The following is a 24,316-nucleotide window of genomic DNA, read 5'->3' on the forward strand; positions in this document are numbered from 1 at the left end:
AATATTGTTTTACTGATTTTATGTTCTACAAGAAAAACTTTAATTACACCCTGTGTAAATATTTAAGTAATTCAAATATAACCATATACGGACACCACTACGTCTCCCTATTTTCCAAAGAAGTGGTCATTTACTCTATGAGGCAATGTAGCATTTGTCATAAAAAATACAAATTGTGAACATATAAAATGAAGAAATCTTCATTTTTTCATTTCAAGTGGAATGTTTTACATTGTAAAGCGCCTCCTAGAATACTCTTTCTCTCTGAGATGCCATAATGGCTGACAGTCGCAAAGTACATGTTCTGAGATTTCACCATGCATTTTGCAGAATCTACATAGCCTCGTCACATTGTTACCAAGAATCTAAGTCCTCAGTATCCGGTATAAAGTCCCGTTAGTAATCTTAAGTCACTCTTATTTAGTGACAGTAACTTTTGGGATCTACCTTTTGTTAGCATTATTAAGCTTTTTGCCTGTCTGAGTCCTGATATTGACTCCCAGTGGCGGAGAAATTCAGATTCATCATACGAATCGCATTTCTCCCTTATGTATCCTTTGGGGATACCAAAGAATGGTTCTGGTCCAATAAATGGTCGCCGTGCGCCCCTGTTTGCCAGTCTGCTCTTTTATTGCCAGAATGTCCTTCATGACCAGTCACACAACATAGTGTGAGTTTATTATGTTTACCCAGTTCATTTAGAGATGTCAAACAGTCAAGTACGACACCCAATCTGATTTCCTATGATAGTAAAGCCTTAAGGGCCGCCTGACTATACGACATCGCAAATATATTTAATAGTATCGTATGCAAATGATAATTGCATAAACTTCTGCCTTGAAGATTGAGGGGTAATTAGCCATAGGGATGTCCTTTTGGAAATTTAGGCCATAGATTCCCGCTCCAGTACTGCCATTTATCTGTTTGGAATCATATGTAAACCATACTTGGTCAGCATGTTCCTGCCACTAAGTTATGTTTATCCATTGGTCCCTTTGCGGTATAAGAACCTCAAAGGCTTTGTGAAGTGTCAGTACTGTTGAACTGTAGTCATGCATTCATATATATGGATCAGTTATAAAAGCATTTATAATACTCATGTGTCCCACCAAGTTACCTGCTTTTAAACTGGTTATTTCTGATAGGAGAAGGGCAGATTTGCGCGCCTCATCCTTTATGAGGATGTGTAAGGTGGGATGTACAGAATAGCACCAAGAGCATGTGTGGGACAACTTCTCATGGCCCCTGTTATGAATACATGAATGAGACGAGAGATTTTGTCCAACGAAGCTCTTATCGTAGCTTGATCTACCTTCTTCCACCAAACCAAGGCAGCATAGGTTAGTATGGCTTTAGCGTTCATACACACATACAGATTCAGACGAATGTGAAGCATCAGAGAAGTATAGTGAAACTCAGGAACTCTATGTCTGCTATTGCCAAGCCCTGATCGAAATTAGATTCAAATATCAGATTATTCAGAACTCAGGAACACTGATTGTCAAAGTCTAAATAACTACGTCGAGGATTTTATGAATTTTAGACATTTCTTACATAGATCGATATATAAGGTTTTTCCGCCCAAAATTTTCAATGAAGAAAAGCGCATTATAAGCCCGATTTTTATCCATATTTCAAGCTAATCTAGTTTTGTATAAACAGAAATAATATTGAAAAATAAAGTGGATATTGAAACATATTAAACCTTATTCTCTATTTTCCGGCTCTTATCCATATTTCAAGCTAATCTAGCTTTTTATACCCAGAAATTATATTGGAAAATAAAGTGGACATCGAAACATATTAGATCTTACTCTCCATCTCTATTCCCCTTCAGAAACTGACTTTGACCTTCATAACGGCCTTCAAAATACAATAATAATGATGAAATTTGACAAAAATAACACTTCTGGTAACCAATAAGTCACTCCTATGGAAAACATGTTTCATACCATTTTTTTCATTAACCATGTTAACTTTATTTAACTATAAAAGTATGAACGACACACTAATTTATTTTAATAATTCTATAAATTTCTTTTATAACTAATTAAATATAATTATATTAATTTATTATTTATTTCAATAGACAATAGAGAGAGAGCATCACATAAACCCCAAAATCAATAAATATTAAACAAATAATAATAAAAAAAGATAAATGTAAAAATAGCAATTGAAAAAAATATTGCATAATAAAAATTGATTAATTATAAAATAATTAAAATAATTATTTCATACGAGAAATTTAACGTAAATGACTACAGACAGGCAAGAAAAAACCAAAAAAAAATAAAATAATAAAAAATTATTTCAAATGAAATGAACGTAATATTGAACATATTAAATAAATAAAATAATGACAAAAAAAAAACTAAATAAATATAGTCAAATAACTATACATAATTAAATAATTAAATACTATAGTTATAGTTAATAATTATTATACTTATATACATAATTATTTATTAATAGTTTACGTAATTGTTTTTAACTATTCAGAAAAATATTATTATAAATAAATAGTTTTACAAATTAAAAACAAAACGAAACCAAAAATAAACAAAACAAATTAAAACAAAAAAAAAATAACAAAAATTTATTTAATAATAAAATTATATAAATGGATTTAATTGTAAGTTAAAACAAATTGATAATTAAGTGAGCAAAGTCACACAGAGATGACATAAAAGATTGGTGGAAAAAATTATTATTATAAATAACAAAAAGAAAAAAAAAATTAATAACATCAGAAAAAACGAAATAAAAATATTAATGAAAATTAAAAAAAAAAACTGAGTTGTTTTATTTAGAGAAGTTATAAAGGAATATAGAATGGATTTTACTTAATTAAAAATTATAAATTTTTGTAAATACCATATTATAAATAGCTTACAGCAATGTACAGTAGGGCAGAACGGATAGTTTTTGTAAAAGAACCTGGAATTTCAAAATGTCTAGTAGCTAAGCAGTATTTGAGAGCACCTTCAACAAGTAATTTGTTTTCTGTTATACTGTCTATAAACGTTCGACCAGATCTTTAAAGATTTCGTAATGTTCGTCTGTCTGTATGTCTGCCTTTCTGTCTGTCCACAGTGCATGAAGTCAATATTTAGAAATTTTTGCAAATAAATAAATAAAAAAAAAAATTAAAAGCAATTTTTATTATTTTTTTTATATTTTGGTACTTTTGTACATAAAAAATCGAATCAATTAGTATGGAGAATTTTTACATTAGATTAATTATAAAATGTATTGAAATTCTCTGTGAATTACCGTATTCAGCGCACTTTTTCGACACTTTATTGATATTTGTGCTAAAATAAATTAATTAAAATTCATCATATGGGATGTATACATCACTGACACTACTGTTATAAACTTCCCATTCACCAAAAGTGTTGTCTGGTATATCCTCCAGTAATTAACTTTATTTATCAATTCTTTTTTCATCAATTTCTTGGCAATATTTGGAAAAATAACGGAAAAATCTAAAGGCGAACTGAACCTGCAAACCTTCTTAAATATTTACCAAAAAGGACATAAACATCCTTTAGGAGCGCACAACAGGCCCGATAGAGGCCTAGGTGTATTTCTTCAGATTTTATGTATATAGGAATGAATGAAATTCTAAGTATAAACTTTTACGTCGATTTTCTGAATCATTAAAATTTTCTGAAGATGACCTTATGTCATAACATTTTGTAGACCAAGTTTAGGTTAGGTTAGGTTATTGAGGCAGTCGGCCATTTGACCGACTCACTTGCGTCCTAATGGTCCCGTTGTGATACCCTATAGAGGATCCTGCAAAAGAAAAGCAACCTATGGGCCATTACATGTCCGTGATTAACATGATGTTAAACCAGCCAGAGGCACGAATGAACGATTCCATCTTATATATGCCGCAAGTTCATGCAATATTGGACTGCCTAGAAACTCAGTCTTACAGCATGAAAGCGGAACGCCGACTAGTACGTCAGTGTCCCCTATGTGAAGGCGGGAACCAGCTTTTGCTAGTTCGTCCGCTTTTCTATTTCCGGGAATATTAGAATGAGTAGAATGAGAGTAGTTCCAGGCACGAATGGTTTGCCATTTCATATTAACATTGCATATCCTATAGTACCTCATCCAGTTAACAGCTCTTTTTATAGCTGAGATTTCATCCTGTAGGATGCTGCAGTTATTGTTCAGCTTAAAACATACAGCTTTGTTTAAGCGGGGAATAAAGAAAACACCACCCACGCCTGTAGTGGACTTAGATCCGTCCGTAAAGATGTCAAGTGTTTCACCTTCTGAGAAAGGTGGTACATTTGACATCCTAACTGCAAATCTTTTGCCCGGAAGGAGCGTGGGAGAGCAGTAATATATATTGTCGGGGATGTAAGTCGTACTCCCCAGGATAGAAGCATGACCATGTCGGTTTTGCTTCCATATTCCGGAAGCATGAAGTCTGACTGCCGAGTTTAATGCCAGTTGTCTAGCCATCAGATCGGCAGACAACCAGTGCATAAGTGTGAACAACGCCTGTGATGGCGTACTTCTAATCGCACCAGTGATCATTAGTGCAGAAGCTCGCATTATTCCTTCAGTATGATTGCAGTAGGTGGATTTTTCCAAAGCTTTCCACCAGACAAGCTCTCCAGAATAGGCTTTATAACCATGTCGAAGATCCATTTTGCAGTCTTGGGACTAATTCCCCAGTTCTTACCAATGGCCTTCCTACATGCGTACAACGCGATAGATGCCTTGGAGACTCTCACTTTGATGTTTTGATTGCATAGTAGTTTAGAATCAAGAATGATACCTAAGTATTTTGCACTGTCAGAGAGTTTAAGCTCTACCCCATTCAGGCGAGGAAGAGGAAAGGAGGAAATCTTGTATCTATTCGAGAATAGGACAAGTTCGGTCTTCCCAGGATTGACACTGAGAACACTGTTGTAGCTCCATCGACTCAGTCGGCTCAGTGATTGTTGCAGGCATTGTGAGATGGTGGTTAGATGCTTGCCAGAGACAGCGACCGCCACGTTATCCGCATGTGCGATAGTCTTGCACTTCATGGAATCGAGTTCCATGAGTAATGAGTTAATGGCAATATTCCATAGAAGAGGTGATAAGACTCCTCCTTGTGGAGTGCCACGTTTCGCCATCCTGTAAACAGTGGCATTTCTCATGGTAAATGCTACTTTTTTGGTTCTTATAAAACTTTTTTACATCGATTATCATCGCTGTACTCGCATTTTTATGCCAGTAGTTAGCGATAATGTATAAAGAGTTACCGACACATTCCGCATAAAAGTTTTTTATGTCGAGTTTCTTAACTATACACGTATTTTTAAGCCATCAATGATCGTTAAAGTAAAATTATGAACGGGACCTTATATGGAAGATAGGGTCAATTATGGATCCTCACTAAATTTGGTACAGAGATTTTAACTTATGTGTGTCGAATTTCATCACTTTACTCGTATTTGTAAGCCAATAATGAGCGTTGTAGTCATTTTAAGAAGGGGACCTTATATATAGAGAGATTTTGGCTCATATTAAACTTATTTATGTCGAATTTCATCGCTGTAATCGTACTTTTTAAAGAGTTATGCCCGTTAAAGCTGTTTTTCGTGAGACCACTTGTATGGGGCACTCTATCGTGCTCTCAACAGTCAGACAGACTAACGAACAGACGGACGGACGGATGGACATTGCCAGATTGTCTTAGAATTTAATAAGGATCCAGAATATGTATTCATACATACGTGGGTCTATGAACAATATTTCGATGTTTTATAAACGGAATGACAAAATCAATATACCACCATATTTTTTGATGGTGGGATGAAATAGTGGAATAAATTCTTGTTTAGTGAAACGTACTATTTTGAAGATTAAATTTCTCATCATTTTGAGAGCAATGTCCAATATATTAACTAAAAGATATTAGAGGAGAAAAAAGTATCAAAATCATTTTTGTTACACATTTCTATTCCTTAAACGAAAGAATTAAAAAAGTACCGGACACTGATCTGCACTTTTTAGAAGTAGATGTGGATGTATATAAAAGTGAATTAGTTTGAAAGCCAAATGCGAACTTTAAACTGATTTTCCTAAGTGGGACCATGAGACGCATATGAACATGTAAAATCAAAAAAACTTCATCTCCATTTTTTCTCATTTCAAGTAAAAAGTTTTATATTGTGAAATTGCACTGCTTTTATAAACGACACCTGTGCGTATACGTGTTAATGATTTATTGATATTTCAAATATTAAGTATACGCCTAATTAAGCGAAGCACTTGAAATTAAAAAAAAATTTCATTTTTTATTTGCGATTTTGATTTTGAAGTTGAAATTTTTTATACGTTCGTATATTTTGATATTTATGACAAGAGCTACAACTTTTCCTCAGAGATTGAGAAAATTATTACTTTTTTCAAAAGTGAAACAGAGGGCCTAATGGTTCTTTATCGAGTAGTGTTGTTCGTATATAGTTATATTTTGTAGTGTTATTCATTAACAAACATCTCAAACACCTAAAACTATTTCTATGCAATTTTGAAAGTGTGTGTCTATAGGAATTTCCGTTGTTTCCGCGATACTGTCCCGATTTGGTATTCATTTTCATGATTCTCTGAAAATTCTCTGTATTAATTTCTTTACCTGTATAGCTTATACGATACTTAAAAGCACAACTAGATTCCAAAATGATGTTGATTACAGTATTTTATTACCTTTTTTATCTCAGACTTCCTAAGCTCTCAATATAAAAATTTTATAACACGCAATTTATTTACATTTATTTTCATTATAATTTAATTAAAAGCTATTAAAACTTTATCTCAAACTAACCTTAAATATTTGCAAAACAAAAATAGTATTTCTCTAATTTACATAAAACATATTTGTTATAATCCAACCAAAAAACAGTTAAATTATTTTCAAATAATAATTTATGGGGAAATACAAATAACTAAAACATGTTGTGATAATTTATCAATGGATTTATTTATCACAGACCGACAGCAAATACAATGTAAATGTAAATAAAATAAAGCAAAACCAAATAACACAAAGTGAGATAACAGGATGTAAATGTAAACCAAAATACAAGGACAATATTATTCAACAATAATAGCGTAAAATAACAGCCTACAAAGGATATGCATACAAACAATCACACTTACATATAGAATTACGAATAGCAAATATAAACTATATAAATACATAAATTGCGTTTTAGGTCCACTTACATATAAAACCAAAAATTTAACTGATATTAAAATGTTGTATTCTAACTGGGGAGTAAGTGTGAAAATTGAAATCATTTATTATAATTATCCACATACATTTTAGTAACAAAAACCAATAGATGAAAACAAAAATTCAGCTAACATAAATAAATACAACTAATAAACATATAAAGGGAAAATTGTCAAAGTTGTGTTAGTAAAATGTGGTATAATAAGACGAATTTTATGTGAGCTATGTCTAAAATAAATTTTTTTTTTTTCAAAAAGCTTTTGAAAAGTTTAGAAAATATTTTCAAATTTATTTCTCCAAATAATTCGTTATCTCTGTAACTATTGGATGTACTGCAATTAAATTTCACAGGTGTAAAGCTCAGGTCTTTTCGAATTGATTGATTTTCTTCGGGAAACCAAAGTTTCTAAACCACTTTGCGATGTTCAGAAACTCACTTTCCTGTAAGTAATTCCCAATCAGTTCTAATCAGTGTTCGTGAGGGATGTCTCTCTTTATATATTTTAGGTCCACTTACATATAAAACCGAAAATTTAACACCATTTTTAGGACTGATATTAAAATGTTGTATTTTTACTGGGGAATAAGTGTGAAAATTGAAATCATTTATTATAATTATCTACATACATTTTAGTAACAAAAACCAATAGATGAAAACAAAAATTCAGCTAACATAAATAAATACAACTAATAAACATATAAAGGGAAAATTGTCAAAGTTGTGTTAGTAAAATGTGGTATAATAAGACGAATTTTATGTGAGCTATGTCTAAAATAAAATTTTTTTTTCAAAAAGCTTTTGAAAAGTTTAGAAAATATTTTCAAATTTATTTCTCCAAATAATTCGTTATCTCTGTAACTATTGGATGTACTGCAATTAAATTTCACAGGTGTAAAGCTCAGGTCTTTTCGAATTGATTGATTTTCTTCGGGAAACCAAAGTTTCTAAACCACTTTGCGATGTTCAGAAACTCACTTTCCTGTAAGTAATTCCCAATCAGTTCTAATCAGTGTTCGTGAGGGATGTCTCTCTTTATATGTATCAACATAAAAAGTGCCTCTCCACATGCTTTACATTTGTCTGCATCTGCACGTCCAATTTTGTATAGTTGCACGCGCACCCGTTTTGCTTCCAGTTTAGAGCCATTCCTACTGTAACAGATTCCTACGGGCGTTTGCTCTAAAGAAACGTTAGACTTTTATCGGGAATGAGTGTCTCCTTTTTTACTGCATTGATGTTCCAGCCTTTGGTCAATTGGCTTAAAGACTAAGAATTGTCTTATGTAGTTTCGATTGACCGAATATCCATCTATGTTTAAAGGTCCGGTTTTCTGTTTTCAACCAGAAACCCCAAATTATTAATTCCAAGAATTAATAATTTTGGATGAACATACATCGTTTATTCGATCAATATATTCGCAAAAAACTTTCCAGGAGTTTCGTTTGACTTTTCAAACGATTTTATTGTAATTTAAAAGTTTATTATGACATTTTTCTAAGTCTTTTTGCGTAGGATTAAAGATTTTTCGAAGAATTTTTTCAAGATTCAAAATCTCTCCAATTACCAGAAAGAGATTCATCATAACATTTATAAACTTTTCTAGACTTATATAGTAATTTTATCAAATCCAACAGTGGCAGGAGTATTTTGAAGTAGTTTCCTTCTGATACTTTCTATGTCTAACCTTGGAACGTATAGGCGATAGTATGGTTAAAAGCAGTATACCAGACAAAGACCTTAAATTTAAGCAGCATGCTTATGTAAAGGGACGATCGGTGGAAACCGCTTTAAACGAAGTTGTCAACTATAGAGGTTGTCAACTATAGGTGAGACACCACATAGAGGATAGGATCAACAAAGCACATCGGTGCTGGGCGATATGTAGGAGAACTATAGGCATGAAATAGGGTCTTAGTCCTACTATGACATATTGGCCTTATAAAAGTGTAATTAGACAAATTCTGGCTTATGCTTCAATAATCTGGTGGACTGCTTTGGACAAAAAGTGTAATATCAAACTATTACTAGATATTCCACCCATTGAAACATATTTATGATATGAGGCTGCGCTTACTTTAGGCTTTTAGGTTATAGGAAACGTTCTTTGAAAGGTTATACATAATAGAATATTTGGGACAAGCGGACCATTAGAACAAATACCAGTAGGAATCCGTTGATACACGTATGCCTCTAAATTGGGGGATAAAGTGAGCCCGGGCTTCTATATTGGAGACCCAGAAACAGAAATATACCACCGTTTACCTAATCATAACAAAAGCTGCCAAGCAGAAGTCCGAGCAATAATATATTTACCGGCAGCCAGAAGGCAAAAAAATCTAAGACCGTATTGGTTTTTAAGAAAGCTTTAGCTGAATACTAGGTTTATATCATATGGATTCCAGGCCAAAATGACCAAGTTTTGTATATTTAAGAAATCTTTATGAGATCCTCTGAATATATAGTTAAGTCTATTACTTCTTTTCCTATTGACAAAGGAAACAATTCTCGGACGAGACCCTGTACGGAATTGAAGAAGAGAGTTATTGAAGCGAAATAAGTCAAATAATGCTCTCAGCATTGTTTTTTCTAAGACATACCTTAAATCTATATTATTGCTAGTTTATTATTTTGGCAGCTTTTTCTTACTTTGGGCCCCAGCGCAATACGCTGTAGCTCTCTCCACAATTCCATCGAGTAATTTTACTTCCAATAGTTCAAAAAACTGAATTTTATAAAAAGTCCAATTCGCAGGAAACAAAAATACCCTACTAACCATGAATGCTACAATGAATTATAAACTGTTGTTTTATTTTGTTTCATATACATGAGTATGTACGTAAGTGTGTGTAAAAGCGTGTGTGCATTTGTTCATGTGTGATTGAGTGTATGTAATTTGTGGTCGTGTAATTATAACAATCTTGTTAAAGATTTTCGGAACTAACAAAACCATTGTAACACACAAAATTCACGCTCACTCAGACTCTCGTGCACAAAACTCACTCCTTCCTCGATATGAACACTCTATAAATAATATGAATTCTAATAATCCCTTTTAAGTTCGGATGACTGTGGGTAATTTTGTGTGCATGAGTATGTATGTAGTATATTATCGTATGTGTTGGTGTGTGTGTTTGCATATACAAGTACTTGTTGTTTTATTTTTCTGCTTCATCGTTTATAATTTTTGTCATTTTCATTCTCACATTATTTATGTTAAATGTTCGATAAATTAACAAATTATATTGTACCGTAATGCTTGTGTATTTTCGTTGGTTTTTTCACTTTTATAATTTTTATTATTATGAAGGAAATGTGTGCGAGTTTTTACTATAGTGGACAAAAGTTTCCACAAAAAAGAGTGAAATTTAATGAATTTAATTATCGAAAAATTTATATAATTACAGAAAAGTTTATATAAAAGCATTTTTAAAAATTTTCTATAAAAATATAAAATTTTTAAAAAATAAAAAATTACTTTTTTCTTAAAATTTTGTTATAGAAAAAGAATTTTTTTATAGAAAAGATAATTTTCCCGAAAATTTTCTATACAAAAGTGAATATTTTAGAAAATTTCCATTTTTACTTCCCACTGTTGAAAAGTTTATATAAATATTTTCCACATATAATAATATTGTTTAAATATACATATCGTTTGCATGCAAACTATTACATACAAACTATGTATACATGATCAAACATTTATACATACTTTTAATTATGACACTTTTGTTTTTGTTTCAGTAAAATAATTGTACATGTAAACATGATACAAATTATGGTAAGACATGCCATGCCGTGAAATTAAAACATTAATATGTTCTCGTTTGTTCGTTCATTTATTTCAGTGTATTTATGACAATGTTTTACACATAAAATTAGAAAAATGATCCCTGGTTATTTTATAATTCTATTCTACTTCAGCAAACTGTATAGAGTATAATGATTTTTACCATTTGATGGAACATCATTAGGGGATTTGTTATAAATAACAAATACAAATATGAGAATGTATGTATATTTGACCTCATATGTATATGGTGTTGGATAAAATTGAATATAATTTACAAAAATACATATATAGATAAATTGCATAATAATCTCTTGATTGGGAATTTAAAAATGAAAGTGTAAATACTAAAACAAAAAAATCATAATTGTCATAACTGCCTTGTTTATTTAAATTTACCAAAGGTTTATAAATGTATTATATGAAGCAAGGTTATAGAAAAGGACTAAGTAATTAATATTTCCAAAGAAACAGCTTAAAAGATGTACACATGTCTCAAAGCAATTCCATACGTACGATAGAGCAGTACTAGAATGGAACTAGAACAGAACTAGAACAGAACTAGAACAGAACTAGAACAGAACTAGAACAGAACAAGAACAGAACTAGAACAGAACTAGAACAGAACTAGAACAGAACTAGAACAGAACTAGAACAGAACTAGAACAGAACTAGAACAGAACTAGAACAGAACTAGAACAGAACTAGAACAGAACTAGAACAGAACTAGAACAGAACTAGAACAGAACTAGAACAGAACTAGAACAACTAGAACAGAACTAGAACAGAACTAGAACAGAACTAGAACAAACTAGAACAGAACTAGAACAGAACTAGAACAGAACTAGAAGAACTAGAACAGAACTAGAACAGAACTTGAACAGAACTAGAACAGAACTAGAACAGAACTAGAACAGAACTAGAACAGAACTAGAACAGAACTAGAACAGAACTAGAACAGAACTAGAACAGAACTAGAACAGAACTAGAACAGAACTAGAACAGAACTAGAACAGAACTAGAACAGAACTAGAACAGAACAAAGCTAGAACGAACTAGAACATAACTAGAACAGAACTAGAACAGAAATAGAACAGACTAGAACAGAAACTAGACAGAACTAGAACAGAACTAGAACAGAACTAGAACAGAACTAGAACAGAACTAAACAGACTAGAACAGAACTAGAACGAACTAGAACAGAACTAGAACAGAACTAGAACAGAACTAGAACAGAACTAGAACAGAACTAGAACAGAACTAGAACAGAACTATAAACAGAACTGAGAACAGAACTAGAACAGAACTAGAACAGAACTAGAACGAACGAGAACAGACTAGAACAGAACTAGAACAGAACTAGAACAGAACTAGAACAGAACTAGAACAGAACTAGAACAGAACTAGAACAGAACTAGAACAGAACTAGAACAGAACTAGAACAGAACTAGAACAGAACTAGAACAGAACTAGAACAGAACTATAAAACAGAACTAGAACAGAACTAGAACAGAACTAGAACAGAACTAGAACAGAACTAGAACAGAACTAGAACAGAAACTAGAACAGAACTAGAACAGAACTAGAACAGAACTATAACAGAACTAGAACAGAACTAGAACAGACTAGAACAGAACTAGAACAGAACTAGAACAGAACTAGAACAGACTAGAACAGAACTAGAACAGAACTAGAACGAACTAGAACAGAACTAGAACAGAACTAGAACAGAACTAGAACAGAACTAGAACAGAACTAGAACAGAACTAGAACAGAACTAGAACAGAACTAGAACAGAACTAGAACAGAACTAGAACAGAACTAGAACAGAACTAGAACAGAACTAGAACAGAACTAGAACAGAACTAGAACAGAACTAGAACAGAACTAGAACAGAACTAGAACAGAACTAGAACAGAACTAGAAAGAACTAGAACAGAACTAGAACAGAACTAGAACAGAACTAGAACGAACTAGAACAGAACTAGAACAGAACTAGAACAGAACTAGAACAGAACTAGAACAGAACTAGAACAGAACTAGAACAGAACTAGAACAGAACTAGAACAGAACTAGAACAGAACTAGAACAGAACTAGAACAGAACTAGAACAGAACTAGAACAGAACTAGAACAAACTAGAACAGAACTAGAACAGAACTAGAACAGAACTAGAACAGAACTAGAACAGAACTAGAACAGAACTAGAACAGAACTAGAACAGAACTAGAACAGAACTAGAACAGAACTAGAACAGAACTAGAACAGAACTAGAACAGAACTAGAACAGAACTAGAACAGAACTAGAACAGAACTAGAACAGAACTAGAACAGAACTAGAAACAGAACTAGAACAGAACTAGAACAGAACTAGAACAGAACTAGAACAGAACTAGAACAGAACTAGAACAGAACTAGAACAGAACTAGACAGAACTAGAACAGAACTAGAACAGAACTAGAACAGAACTAGAACAGAACTAGAACAGAACTAGAACAGAACTAGAACAGAACTAGAACAGAACTAGAACAACTAACGAACTAGAACAGAACTTAGAACTTAGAAGAATAGACAGAACTAGAACAGAACTAGAACAGAACTAGAACAGAACTAGAACAGAACTAGAACAGAACTAGAACAACTAGACAACTAGAACAGAACTAGAACAGAATAGAACAGAACTAGAACAGAACTAGAACAGAACTAGAACAGAACTAGAACAGAACTAGAACAGACTAGAACAGAACTAGAACAGAAACTAGAACAGAACTAGAACGAACTAGAACAGAACTAGAACAGAACTAGAACAGAACTAGAACAGAACTAGAACAGAACTAGAACAGAACTAGAACAGAACTAGAACAGAACTAGAACAGAAACTAGAACAGAACTAGAACGAACTAGAACAGAACTAGAACAGAACTAGAACAGAACTAGAACAGAACTAGAACAGAACTAGAACAGAACTAGAACAGAACTAGAACAGAACTAGAACAGAACTAACAGAACTAGAACAGAACTAGAAACAGAACTAGAACAGAACTAGAAACAAGAGCTAGAACAGAACTAGAACAGAACTAGAACAGAACTAGAACAGAACTAGAACAGAACTAGAACAGAACTAGAACAGAACTAGAACAGAACTAGAACAGAACTAGAACAGAACTAGGAACAGAACTAGAACAGAACTAGCACAGAACTAGAACAGAACTAGAACAGAACTAGAACAGAACTAGAACAGAACTAGAACAGAACTAGAACAGAACTAGAACAGAACTAGAACAGAACTAACAGAACTAACTAGAACAGAACTAGAACTAGACGAACAGAACTAGACAGAACTAGAACAGAACTAGAACAGACTAGAACAGAACTAGAACAGAACTAGAACAGAACTAGAACAGAACTAGAACAGAACTAGAACAGAACTAGAACAGAACTAGAACAGAACTAGAACAGAACTAGAACAGAACTAGAACAGAACTAGAACAGAACTAGAACAGAACTAGAACAGAACTAGAACAGAACTAGAACAGAACTAGAACAGAACTAGAACAGAACTAGAACAGAACTACAGAACTAGAACAGAACTAGAACAGAACTAGAACAGAACTAGAACAGAACTAGAACAGAACTAGAACAGAACTAGAACAGAACTAGAACAGAACTAGAACAGAACTAGAACAGAACTAGAACAGAACTAGAACAGAACTAGAACAGAACTAGAACAGAACTAGAACAGAACTAGAACAGAACTAGAACAGAACTAGAACAGAACTAGAACAGAACTAGAACAGAACTAGAACAGAACTAGAACAGAACTAGAACAGAACTAGAACAGAACTAGAACAGAACTAGAACAGAACTAGAACAGAACTAGAACAGAACTAGAACAGAACTAGAACTAGAACAGAACTAGAACAGAACTAGAACAGAACTAGAACAGAACTAGAACAGAACTAGAACAGAACTAGAACAGAACTAGAACAGAACTAGAACAGAACTAGAACAGAACTAGAACAGAACTAGAACAGAACTAGAACAGAACTAGAACAGAACTAGAACAGAACTAGAACAGAACTAGAACAGAACTAGAACTAGAACAGAACTAGAACTAAACAGAACTAGAACTAGAAACAGAACTAGAACAGAACTAGAACAGAACTAGAACTAGAACAGAACTAGAACAGAACTAGAACATAACTAGAACATAACTAGAACAGAACTAGAACAGAACTAGAAAAACAGAACTAGAACAGAACTAGAACAGAACTAGAACAAACTAGAACAACTAGAACAGAACTAGAACAGAACTAGAACAGAACTAGAACAGAACTAGAACAGAACTAGAACAGAACTAGAACAGAACTAGAACAGAACTAGAACAGAACTAGAACAGAACTAGAACAGAACTAGAACAGAACTAGAACAGAACTAGAAGAACTAGAACAGAACTAGAACAGAACTAGAACAGAACTAGAACAGAACTAGAACAGAACTAGAACAGAACTAGAACAGAACTAGAACAGAACTAGAACAGAACTAGAACAGAACTAGAACAGAACTAGAACAGAACTAGAACAGAACTAGAACAGAACTAGAACAGAACTAGAACAGAACTAGAACAGAACTAGAACAGAACTAGAACAGAACTAGAACAGAACTAGAACAGAACTAGAACAGAACTAGAACAGAACTAGAACAGAACTAGAACAGAACTAGAACAGAACTAGAACAGAACTAGAACAGAACTAGCAGAACTAGAACAGAACTAAACAGAACTAGAACAGAACTAGAACAGAACTAGAACAGAACTAGAACAGAACTAGAACAGAACTAGAACACTAGAACAGAACTAGAACAGAACTAGAACAGAACTAGAACAGAACTAGAACAGAACTAGAACAGAACTAGAACAGAACTAGAAAGACTAGAACAGAACTAGAACAGAACTAGAACAGAACTAGAACAGAACTAGAACAGAACTAGAACAGAACTAGAACAGAACTAGAACAGAACTAGAACAGAACTAGAACAGAACTAGAACAGACTAGAACAGAACTAGAACAGAACTAGAACAGAACTAGAACAGAACTAGAACAGAACTAGAACTAGAACAGAACTAGAACAGAACTAGAACAGAACTAGAACAGAACTAGAACAGAACTAGAACAGAACTAGAACAGAACTAGAACAGAACTAGAACAGAACTAGAACAGAACTAGAACAGAACTAGAACAGAACTAGAACAGAACTAGAACAGAACTAGAACAGAACTAGAACAGAACTAGAACAGAACTAGAACAGAACTAGAACAGAACTAGAACAGAACTAGAACAGAACTAGAACAGAACTAGAACAGAACTAGAACAGAACTAGAACAGAACTAGAACAGAACTAGAACAGAACTAGAACAGAACTAGAACAGAACTAGAACAGAACTAGAACAGAACTAGAACAGAACTAGAACAGAACTAGAACAGAACTAGAACAGAACTAGAACAGAACTAGAACAGAACTAGAACAGAACTAGAACAGAACTAGAACAGAACTAGAACAGAACTAGAACAGAACTAGAACAGAACTAGAACAGAACTAGAACAGAACTAGAACAGAACTAGAACAGAACTAGAACAGAACTAGAACAGAACTAGAACAGAACTAGAACAGAACTAGAACAGAACTAGAACAGAACTAGAACAGAACTAGAACAGAACTAGAACAGAACTAGAACAGAACTAGAACAGAACTAGAACAGAACTAGAACAGAACTAGAACAGAACTAGAACAGAACTAGAACAGAACTGCACAGAACTAGAACAGAACTAGAACAGAACTAGAACAGAACTAGAACAGAACTAGAACAGAACTAGAACAGAACTAGAACAGAACTAGAACAGAACTAGCAGAACTAGAACAGAAAACTAGAACAGAGCTAGAACAGAACTAGAACAGAACTAGAACAGAACTAGAGCAGAACTACAACAAACGTAGAATAAAGCTAGAACAGAACTACCTTATTAAGGAACAAAAAAAACTCCATTTTTATTAAAAACTCAATTTTGAATTTAAATTTCTCAACATTTGCTGAAACGGTTTTAATAAAATTAAAACTGAAGAAAACTTTAGAATGATATCTCCCTGTTAAGAAGATATTTCTCTAGAATATATTCATATGTTCATAAAATATAGAGATCTTTAATGTCATGCCGCAATTGAATCTTGGAGGAATGAATATTGCTGTCATCGGCAAGAGAGAAGAGTGAGTTGGACATTTGATATAGATGGAAATAGAGTATGAGAAGAACGGACCCTTGTGATACCCCTGAATTAGTGTTTAATTCGTTTGAGGAGATACTACCACAACTTGTATATTGCGTTCTTTGGAAAATATTTGTTTAAATAATTGTAACATGCCACGCTCTACCTAAAGTCTCTTTCAATCGTTTGTGAAAGGAATGAGCATTTAAAATGTAACAAAATAATATTATCAATATGAACCCATATTCGTGTGTCTACTAATTACTTCAGTTATTAGCAAATTGGTTTAATTTTAAAAACATGAACAGGATGAAACATGCTGTTTTATTAAAATCAAAATAGTAATTTTCTTTTAGATAAGTATTTTCTTTCTGATTCTTATTTAACTAAATCTTAATTTATTTAGGTCTGCAGTATTTTTTAAGAGTTTCTATTTATTTTTTATTACAGGAAGTAAATTAAGTTTGTCAACAAGAGACTACTGGAACAACATAATAAAAATTACTTTGTTTAAGGCAAAAAAAAAAAAAAATCAACAAATAAAAACATATAAAAAACAGTTCTTTCAACACAACCTTCCAGGAAATCAACTTTACTACCCTACTGCTGCCATTAAAACGTACAAATTTGACCCTTTGACTTTCAATTAATGAAATTACGACATAATTTTCTTAATGACTTTTACTACGCTATGACTATTTATAGTCAACGTACGCAATGTATGGTATGGTTTTTAAAACGTTAAATGAAAAATATTGAAATGAAAAAAAATTTTCAAACAAATAAACCCTCCCAAAAAAAAAGGAAATTAATTGCACGTGCACATACATATATACAACAACACAAGAAGTCTTCCATATAAATACATAGATAGTCACATACATATATAGACAAAAAAGAATATTTTATAAAAAATAACTGACAGTAGAAAATAAGGAACTTCCTTTAGATAATTAAAAATGAAAAACAGCCAGTAACTGTAAATGCTGCTACACTCTTATAGGACATTACAACTTAATGGCATAAATGATCACATTAAGGACTCATTGCTTTTCTTATGCTTCTGCTATTAATCTAGGAGAAGCAACAGTACAAGTACCAGTATGAACCCGCACCCTTACCCTTATCACTAATGAGAACTGCATATTAGTAAATCAAGTTTCAAAGGAAATAAAAAATTCTTTATATTTGTTTGTATGTAGAAGAGAATAAATAAATTAAACTAGAAATTTATTTATGTATGTTTTCAAAGAAATAAAAATAGAAAAAAAACACGAAAATAAAATAAAAAGTAAAGAAAAAGTACAAGTACTTAAGGTCAATAAAATTACTCACGAGGAGTTTGTTAATTTACTAACGGTTGTAAGCATTTACTGTGTCGACATTCTGAAGTCCTATCCAGTAAATGGCCTTAAAGATTTAATTGTCGACAAGAACCACCATCAAGTAAAAGCTGAACTGAAGAAAAACGAAAAGAAAAAAAAAATAACTGAAATAACAAGAAAACGTGCCAACAATAAGTAATTTTAGTAGGTTTTTCTTTTTTTTTTTTGCAACATTCCTTAGCGTTAATATGATTCAACAACTACAAAACCAACAACAACATGAACAATAAATGAAACACATTAAAATAACCTTAAATATAATAATGGTTAAATTAATAGAATCACAAGAGAGGTGGTAGGTGTTAGTGAATGTGTTTGTTTATGTATTCAATGAAAAAAATCTAAGATTTATTACCGACAGATTGAAATTACTTTAACAAAGTTTGTCTGCACATAAGAAATGCTTTTGATTTTAATGTTTTAAGCAATTTAAGTAAATGAAGAAAGAAACAAGTAAAATTAATACAATTCGTGGTTCTTAGTAGTTCTTTCATTTTTACCTAAATTAACTTTCTTTTAGTATGTGGGATTTCTAGGGATAGAGTTTGAAGAATTATACATTTTTGTGGAGTACTTTAGGCCATTTTTTGAGAATCGTCATGTACTAGCACTTTGCTGAAGTACTCGAGCTATCTCATCTCTGTCCATTGCTTAACTTACAAGATACAAAAACATCACTTTCGCAGATGGGATGACCTGGGTTGAGTCAGTAGCAGCATCTTAGCTGAAGACTTGTTCTTACACACAGAGAACATACTTTCGTAAATCCGATACGAACAGGGTAAACCCTAAACATACCCGAACAAGGAAAGGAAATTCAGTGGTATCACACTACCTTACATCTATCAACCCAGCACTCTTCTCATTCATTCGACACATTCATTGAGAAAAACATCCAACACACTCACTCTTTGTATGCAGATAGGTGAGGTCAGCATATCCCTACATTCATCCCATATCATGTAAACTTGACACCCACTCTTTTCCAACGCTTAATCCCACAGTCACTCATCTGCGGGGTATCTGTTGTCTCGGAAAACATCCCTAAACTTATCCCGAATTATAGACTTTACCGTGTATCAGTCTTTGAGCATTCTCCTTCTGCGAGTTCCACAGTCATTCGACACACTCATTGAGAAAGAAATCCAACACACTCACTCTTTGTATACGGATAGGTGAGGTCAGCATATATCCACATTCATCCTATATCATGGAAACTTCACACCAACTCTTTTCCAACGCTTAATCCCACAGTCACTCATCTGCGGGGTATCTGTTGTCTCGGAAAACATCCCTAAACTTATCCCGAATTATAGACTTTACCGTGTATCAGTCTTTGAGCATTCTCCTTCTGCGAGTTTGTTTTTAACCAACAGTTACCACTTGAACCCCGAAGGTACCACTCCCATAACAGGGGCAAGAAAAACTCCGAAACTCTGACCTGTTGGCTACAGGTTGCCATGGTATCACATTGTAAGGCTCCCTGGTTCGATCCTGGGTCAAATCATTCCAAGGTAAGGTCGAGAATACATGTGACACTACCATTTTATAGTCCCGACAGACTAGAGTTATTGATATCACCTCTTTTCACCCGGATTACAATATCACCAAGATGGGGAAGATCTTCAAGGTAACATGCCCCGGGGAGATAAAGTCCTACTTTGACTCCTTATAAAACACCACTCATCATCTGTCCCGGGCGGATTAAGTCCTACAGTGACTCCTTATAAGTCACCATTCATCTAAATAGGTCATCAATCAACATGTTTTTCTTGTAAAGTAGGTTTCAAACGCAGCCAATACGTGAAACCCAATGGACCCTTAACCAAAAACCGACTACAGGGAAAATTATACAGCCCCAATCGCCTTCTTTCTAGTCTAATGGCTACACAGTTTAATAATGAAGGAAATCGTTGCACGTCTTTTTTTAGCTGATTGCAATATCACCAAGGTGAAGGAAGTTCAGATAACATGCCTAAGATGGATTGAAAAATGTATATATAAGTTTGTCAATCCGTTTGTATAAAGTATTATATTCCGAATACTTATATGTATATTGAGAAATGGTTTAAGATACGTCCATCTGTCTGCCTGTCTGTGTCTCCTTCTGTCTATCTATGTTTGCGTATGTCAGTCATTATCGTTTGTTCTCAGTTGCATATTATGCTGAACTAAATTTATAAACACAACAGTTCTGAAATATACATACGTGTGTATTTGTTTGTTTAAAGTCTGTAGACCGGTCCATCCGGCTTTGATGAAATTATCATAACATCTTCTTATAAACTTTCTTTTGTATGTTTATGTAATAAATAAAAACTTTCTAAACCAATGTGAAAAAAATAAATTTCTAAAATGGTTTGTAATTTTACTCAAAATATTTTAATTATTTTTATATAAATATATGCAATATTATCTTGATTTATTAGAAATTCCATTACAGGGTTATAAAGAACATCTATTCACTCCCTACATGATGTTGCTATGGTATTTGCAAAAATTGCAAAAAGTTATTACCCTACTGTGCATCCCACGAAATGTGAACTTAAATAATACATACCCAGCAAAATCTTTGCTTACAATGATTACCATTAAGTACTTCATTAATGACTTACTTTGTAGGTAAAGTTTAAAAAAATCAAAATAAAGAAAGAAACAAAAATAAAACAGTTACTTTTTCTGTTTTTTTCCTTTTTTTGTGCACACGATATCAAATGTATATTTTTAGACAAACAGAAAATAAAATAGTATTTGTGTGTGAAAACTAATCTTTGACGCACAATAAAACAACAAAGACGGAAGGTATTGAGTTCAACCCCAGTCTGTGTCGACTTTTTATTTTTTCATAAATATTCTATAAATAACTCTACTAAAAAACAACTTATTTCCAACTAAATAATATTGACTTACTTTTGGAACATCTCAAACAAAAATAAGTACTTTTTCTAGTAGAATTGTAAGCACTTTACTCGATGAGTTTTGGTGATTTTTCTAATGAATTTGTAAGCAAATATTTTGCTGGGTAATTAAGAAATTTTTATTCATAAAGCTAAATATTCCGATGAATTTCAATAAAATAAAGTAGAATTAATAAAAATAATAATTCATTTCCAAATTCTGTACGTGTTCCCTATTATTCTGTATTTTATATTAAAAACAAAAAAATTACGATATGTACTGTATTTACGTATACGTTATTAATATTTCCCTTAGTCACACATTTCTCATACGTCACCATGCTAACAATTCATTAATGTTATAAAAAATGCTGCATACTTTCAGGACAAACAGTGTGCGTATACTTAATATTTAGTTAAGGAGTTTGAATTACATGAAACCTTTCTTCGTGAAAACAACCGGTTAACCGAAAAACCGGGTTTTATTACTTTTTTCGGTTTTTTTGAACCGGGTTTTTGAACAAATTTACTGATTTATCACAACAAAAGAATCAAACCAAACTTAAATTGTGTACTAAAAAGGCATTTTTTTGAAACTGATTATCCTACCCCTAAATATCGGATAAACCGGTTTCAAAAAATTACCTTTTTAGTACAAAATTGTATGTTTGGTTCAATATTTTTATTGTGAGAAATTAGTACACATTTTCTAGAAACCGGTACGATAAATTTCCAGTAACGTCCTTAAATATTTCCATCTAACATTTTAAATTTCTCTCTATTTTAATGCAAACAAGAAAATTTTCAATTTTAATTTTCAACTAATGAACAACAGTTGGCATAAATATGGTCATTAAAGGAACATTGACATGACTTTTGTTTTTGGCTTTTATTTAGAGTACTTTTTTCTGCCAAAAATTATTTAACATATAAAAGTATTATTTGTGGTTGTAAATGACTTTCTCTATATAAATAATTGAAATATAAATACGTATGTTTAAATACATATGTATGTATATTTCCTTAATACTATTTAAAAAACCAACACATAAGTACATATAGAAAATTGTAAAAAATATAATAAAACTTTCCAACAAAAAGTGGCAACTTAAATGGATACTTAGTAGTAGTTGTTGTTATGAGTAATTTTAGTGTACACATATTATTTAAAATAAACAAATTACTATTTAGATACATATTTATACATACACATATGTGTGAATGTTCATTCCTATTTGAAACATAAACATACATTAGCAATAATGATATATATATGTGGTGAAATGTATGCATGACTTTATCTAATAAAAACTCTTTTGTAGTTATTTTACTATTATCTACATGTTTGTTTACAAAAATGTGCTATTTAAATCTTTTCAACATAAAAAGGAAAAAAGCCAATAACTATGAGAAAAAAGAATAAGCAGAACATTTTCAACAAGTATAAAAGTTTTGTTCAGCATGGCCATTTGTTTGGTACTCTAATCAGAATTAAACCATATTTTATTTATTTACGGGACATTTTTACTCATATTTAAAAAAAATATCTAAAAAAATTTATAACATCTAATATTTTCTGCAATTATTTAAACTATTAAATTATTTAAATTCTTCACAAAGATTTATGGCAAATGCAGAAATTATCACTGAAACAAAGGCTTACACTGATAAACTTGAGATAATCAAATATATTAGCACCAAAAAGTATGCTACATATCTATGTATTTTGAAAATATGTATGAGAGTGGAGGGTTTGAGAGATTATCATTATGGAAATTATTAAGTAAACATCTGATGTGCAAGAGATACTACTGTGAAATTAACATAAAACATATTAAGATTTTAAGGTGATGAATAGATCGATCCTTAAACAGTTTGTTTTAATATTTCCATTCGTGAGAAGCTATATAATATAAAAGACTTTATAGAATTCTTTCTATAAATAAGCTCAAAACCATTAGTATTTATTCTGCAGCTTTAAAGTGTATAAATTAAAATGCCAAACATTCAAGCCGTCAAAATTGTTTTAAAAGCCTTTATGTTGTGGAGAATTGCTTCTTCTGCTTTAAGTACATCGAACTGTCTCATACATTAACATATTGAAATTTCCACAGTTTTGGCTCATAAATCAAGATAGTTTTACATAGGTTAGGTTGCTTTTGAGAACTATTTTAAGGAAACACCACAAGAAAAGTCCAATGATATCAAACAGCACGATCTAGGTGGCCAGCCAACATCGCATCCAGCTTAAATTTCCAAAGAATATCCAATATAGAATGAGCCGTGCCAAACTATGTCCTGCATCTATATGATGTACCCTGTACAAAGGGAGTATTCATCAACAAAATATTTCAGCAATTTGTTTAAACCATGCACAGTGGGGCAGAATGTAAATTTTTTGGAAATAAATCTGGCATTTCTAAACGGCTGATCCGATCGGGATAAAATTTGGCGTGAACGTAGCCAAGGAGTATTCGAGTTTAAGTTTTGAAGATGAACCCTGCAGATGCCCCAGGGACGGCGCTGTGGCGGCTCAAAGTAGGGTACCTACGACATGTAAAATTTTTAAACTCGTGCCATTTTTTTGTTTTTCACCCAAATACAAAGATTTTTATATTGTGTGAAAGCGCTCGACGAGATCTTGAAAAAACATGCTTGGACATACTACTTATCTCTTATAATATCCGAGTTATAGGCATTTAAAAATTTAGTGATACAAAATTTACCATAGCTT

Source organism: Lucilia sericata, unplaced genomic scaffold (assembly GCF_015586225.1).
Source record: "Lucilia sericata isolate MDLA Ls3-8-SP2 unplaced genomic scaffold, ASM1558622v1 Contig001215F_arrow, whole genome shotgun sequence".
In the NCBI taxonomy this organism is placed as follows: domain Eukaryota; kingdom Metazoa; phylum Arthropoda; class Insecta; order Diptera; family Calliphoridae; genus Lucilia; species Lucilia sericata.